The 5,557-nt window shown below is 39.8% G+C and overlaps 1 pseudogene across 1 annotated transcript; it reads left to right on the forward strand.

The window, feature by feature from the left end:
• The first annotated feature begins 4,073 nt into the window (after nt 1–4,073).
• LOC105827239 lies at nt 4,074–4,623 on the forward strand (annotated as a pseudogene). The gene has a single exon (XR_001138354.1). The product of XR_001138354.1 is annotated as a chromobox protein homolog 1 pseudogene (transcript).
• Nucleotides 4,624–5,557: the final 934 nt, after the last annotated feature.

Consider the following 5,557-nt stretch of genomic DNA (forward strand, 5'->3'; position numbering starts at 1 on the left):
GTCCATGTGCATTTTGTTTCCTGCATAAACCTAATCTAATAAGCTATTAAGGTTGGTGCAAAAGTAACTCCGGTTTTAGACCATGAATTTTAAATCATTATAACTAGGTTCAAACACATCTTTATTAATCAAAATAGAAACCATTACAATCAATACATTTTTGCAAATGAGAAATAAGTTTGTTTCTGTAGCATAAAAATCCATGCTTTGGGATTCCTCAAACTCTTGGAAAACATTTTCTGCATCCTGCTGGTTGTGGAAGTGTTTCCCCTGCAAAAAGTTGCCAATATGCTTGAAGAAGTGGTAGGTGGTTGGCGAGAGACCAAATGAGTATGGTGGATAAGGCAAAACTTCGTAGCCCAATTCGTTCAACTTTTGAAGCGTTGGTTGTGGGACATGTGGTCAGGCCTTGTAGTGGAGAAGAATTGGGCCCTTTCTGTTGACCAATGTTGGCTGCAGACATTGAATTTTTCAGTGTATCTCATCAACTTGCTGAGCACACTTCTTGGATATATTAGTTTCACCAGGATTCAGAAAGCTCTAGCTGATCAGTCCGGCAGTAGACCACCAAACAGTGACCATGACCTTTTTTTGCTGCAAGTTTGGCTTTGGAGCTTTTTCTCGGTCCAACCACTGAGCTGGTTGTCACCAGTTGTCGTATAAAATCCACTTTTCTTGGCAGGTCACAATCAGATAGAGAAATGGTTCCTCTTTGTTTCGTACAATAAGAGAAGACAACACTTCAAAATGACAATCCTTTTTTTTTTGGTCATGAGGCACCCACTTATCAAGCTTTTTCACATTTCCAATTTGCTTCAAATGCCAAATAATCATAGAATAGTTGACGTGGAGTTCTTCGGCAACTTCCCGTGTAGTTGTAAGAGGGGCAGCTTTGATGATTGCTCTCAATTGGTTGTTGTTAACTTCCGATGGCTGGCCACTGCGCTCCTTATGTTCAAGGCTCTCATCTCCTTAGCAAAACTTCTTGAACCACCACTGCACTGTACGTTCATTAGTAGTTCCTGGGCCAAATGCGTTGTTGATGGTACCAGTTGTCTCTGCTGCTTTACATCCCATTTTGAACTCAAATAAGAAAATTGCTTGAATTTGCTTTTTGTCTAACATCATTTCCATAGTCTAAAATAAATATAAAATAAAGAGCAAGTAATGTCATTAGCAAAAAAAACATAAAGTGAGAAATGTGCATTAAAATGATGTATAATATAATCACATTTATTTAAGAATGTATTCCAATATCAAATGGCAAATTTCAACAATGCTAAAACTGCAATTGCTTTTGCACTAACCTAATATTAAACTACCTAATAGTAATAAGAAATATACTAAAATGACAATAACAATTTACATTTGTTGAGAGCTTATGTGCTATGCAATATGATATGCATTTTATATGAAATATTTCCTTTATTCCTCCCTATAACCTGAAAGATAAACATTACATTCACATTTTCAAGACGGAAAAACTAAAGCCAAGAGAAATTAAGTTCCAAGAAATTATAATCACTCTGAAATACCTTGTTGCTATGAGCTGAAATAAGTTTTTATTGTTTGTAAGCTAAGAGTACACTTATACTCTTAAAGCGATATTTTATCATGTACTGTATTTTCAAAATAATTTGAAAATCAAAATATCACTTCCTGAAACAACAGTGTTATCCATATTTAAATATCAAATTGCATGAAACATACAGACATTGGTAAAGGAGAATGATTTCCTCATCCTGGAGGAAATTTCTTGCCACTTGTAAAAGCCCGTAAAAAATTCCCCACCCAGCTATTAGATTATTAAGTATGGAATGTCCAATTTCCTTAAGTACTAATTTTGACAGTTGATATCTCTGACATTTCACTTTCACACTTCTTTTTGTTAATTGTGAAGGAACGTCCTCATTCCTTCAAAAGCACATTTTGGCTTGTGATTACCTTTCAAAAATTTCCTTTAGAGCAATTTTCATGAAACGATGGATAAGTCAAAAATTCATGCTATTTTTGAATATGAGTTCTGTCATGGAACCAATGCAGCACAGGCAGCTCAAAATATCAACAAAGTGTTTGGGAAGGATGTGGCTAATGACTGGACAGTACGTTGATGCTTTAAGAAGTTCCGTTCTGGTGATTTTAATCTTGAAAATGATCCATGTGGGTGACCTGAGGCCAAGGTGTATAATGATGACCTGAAAGCTATAGTGAAAGCGAATTCATCTCAACCTATGCATGAATTAGCAGCAAGGTTTGACGTTACTATTCCAACAATATTGGATCATTCGAAAAAAATCAGCAAGGTAAAGAAGTTGGATAGATGGGTACCACGTGAATTGAATGAGCATCAGGAGAGAAATCATCTTGAAACTTGCCTTTCCTTGCTGTCATGACATAAAGGTGAACCATTTCTACACCACATTGTTATATGTGAAGAAAAATGGATTATTTTTGACAATCACAAGAATTTGGCACAATGGTCGGATAAAGATGAAGTGTCAAAACACAGTCCAAAACTGAATATTCGTCAAAAAAACTAATGCTGTCTGTTTGGTGGTCCAGCACTGGTATTATCCACTACAGCTTCATGACACCTGGTCAAGCAATTACAGCAGACATCTACTGCAACCAATTGGATGAAGTGATGAGGATGTTTGTGATTAAGCAGCAGAGATTGTTCAGTAGAGACAGGCCGATCCTCTTGCAAGACCACATGTCACACAAAACAGAGCTGCTCAAACTACAGTAGGTGGACCTGGAAACTCTCTGTCATCCACCATATTCACCAGACCTTGCACCAACTAACTACCACTTCTTCCAGGCTTTGGACCACTTCTTGATGGGAAACATTCAATTCTCAACAAGCTGTGGGAAACGCCTTTTGCAATTTCATCACCACTCACTGTCTAGGCTTCTTCGCTGCTGGGATAAGCAAGCTACTGTTAAGATAGCAAAACTGTCAATAGTTTAGGCATATAATTTGATTAATTTTACTGCTTCTTGTTTGAGATATAATAAACTAAACTTTTGATTCAAAATTGGACATTTCATAGTTAATGAACTAATAGTTCAGGAGTTCTAGTAAGTAACGCATAACCCATTCTAATCTAATGTTTATGATTCCATGAAGTAGATGTTCTCTTCCCCTGAGACTTCAGTGCAAATCTTATTTCCTCTTGCTATTTACTGCCACCAGCTCAGATTATTTAAAGGGAAGCCTCTCCTTAGCCACCAGAACTGAGAGCTCTATTCATGGTTTATTGCCCCATGAAAGGTAGAAAGTACGGAGAAGCTCCAGTTGGAATATGAGAAGAGTATGAGCACTGAGCCATGTGCAACTAAGGAGAATTGTCCTTTAAGAGCATAAAAAATGAAGAAACACTGCCTTCCTAAAGGATTGTTTTATTAACCTTTATCAACTGCTGAGAAACTGGAACATGATGGAATTTTTGAACTTTTCTGTCAGCAGCAAAAGGGTAATGCTTGTTGAGATTGCTGTTTAGCAAAAAACCTGGCCTCTCATTCCAAAAGGTCTCAAATTAACTTCATTCACGGCTGATTAGAGAGCACAAAGATTACAGGGTTTTATTTTATTTTATTATTTTTGGCACCTCTGTGTCATATATAGGTGCAGAATATTTGTTGCACTTGATAGAGAACAATTTATGAATGTTGGTCAATAGCTGGCACACTATTTACTACCACTGAGTTAATGCAGAAAGTTGCAGGAAGATCATTGAGACTGCATTAGATTCTAAATGAAAATGATGAAATTCCACTATTCCCCTGATTTACTCAGTGGAAATGAAAAGCAGTTCTCCTTATTAACAGTTGCTGACGAGAGTGCGAGGTTCTTTTGTTCGGCAGAGGGGAGGGCCGTTGGCCGGGGCCTGCGGTACGCTGCCGCTTCATTTAGGGGCTCCTCCGCAGTCACCAGCTTGTTGCCTTTCCTGGGCATCACTCCCCCGGCTGGCCCGACGCGACGCACCAGTAGCGCAGCAACAATTCCTCTCCGGTTTTTGGGCGCTGCTCTGAGAAGCGTCACCCTTTACACCAGAAAGCTGGCGCACACTATGGGGAAAAAACAAAACAAGAAGAAAGTGGAGGAAGAGGAAGAGGAATATGTGGTGGAAAAAGTTCTCGACCGTCGAGTGGTAAAGGGCAAAGTGGAGTACCTCCTAAAGTGGAAGGATTTCTCGGATGAGGACAACTCGTGGGAGCCAGAAGAGAACCTGGATTGCCCTGACCTCATTGCTGAGCTTCTGCAGTCACAGAAAACAGCACATGAGACAGATAAATCAGAGGGAGGCAAGCGCAAAGCTGATTCTGATTCTGAAGATAAGGGAGAAGAGAGCAAAGCAAAGAAGAAAAAAGAAGAGTCAGAAAAGACACGAGGTTTTGCTCGGGGTTTGGAGCCGGAGCGGATTATTGGAGCTACAGATTCCAGTGGAGAGCTCATGTTTCTGATGAAATGGAAAAATTCTGATGAGGCTGACCTGGTCCCTGCCAAGGAAGCCAATGTCAAGTGCCCACAGGTTCTCATATCCTTCTATGAGGAAAGGCTGACGTGGCATTCCTACCCCTCGGAGGATGATGACAAAAAAGATGACAAGAATTAACTCTGAGTACCAGACCCTGTCACATCTGACTGTGGGTTTCAAGTGGGGAGGGAAGGAGTTTTACTTGTGTTGACACCATAGAGGTGGCTTGAGAAGATGTCCTTTGAAGAGCCAGTATAGTTTCTGTGCCCTGCAGCAGCCCAAAGTGCTTTAAAGCCGTTCGAGCTGTATAGTTTGCACACGCATCCCAGTGGAGGGGAAAGGAGGATAAGTGTTTCAAGGCAACTCATTCTGCACTTTTTTGAGAAAAAAGCAAAGGGCCTTCCTTCTACAAAGGACAAAACTTGTAGAATTGGGTGTGTGGGAGAACAAAAAGATACAGTAGATTTTCAAAGAGCATCTCCACAACCCACAGCCTTCTTCCCAATAGTGTTAACTCTGCATTTTTACAGTGTAGCATGTGTGTAGTTTTTGGCTATTACTGGTGTATTATTTGGGGGTTGGAGGGATGGGGTGGGAAAGAAAGGAGATGAGTTGGATCATTTTGGTTAAAATTTGGGGCCTGATTGGGGAAATGGTGAAATAATGGAAAGAACAGACAACTAATGATTCGCTTCTATGTCCATAATATTCTACCTTTTCAAAAAATGCCATTGGCACCACAAATGAGGACTGTGAGAGACTGTTTAAAAGCTGTGCATGCCTGAAACCTATAAGCCAAGGTGTTCTCTGCCTGAGCTTAATGCTGTTCCCCACAAAGTACTAAGCCAGCTCATAAGTTACCAAAGCTGCCATTTTAGAGATGGAAACTGATTGAAGAGGGGAAAAAATCTTGTATTGGAGAGTATACACTGCAAGATCATTCTGTCCTAGAGGTGCTAATTCCTAAAATTAAACAAGACGACCCTTTCTTTTCCAGTTATGAAGTTATAAATAGCTTATTCATCCAAGCCACTGGCTGAGGTGTTGGGGAAGAGAGTGGTACAGGAGATGGGAGA

Source organism: Propithecus coquereli, unplaced genomic scaffold, assembly GCF_000956105.1.
Source record: "Propithecus coquereli isolate 6110/MARCELLA unplaced genomic scaffold, Pcoq_1.0 Scaffold99, whole genome shotgun sequence".
Classification (NCBI taxonomy): domain Eukaryota; kingdom Metazoa; phylum Chordata; class Mammalia; order Primates; family Indriidae; genus Propithecus; species Propithecus coquereli.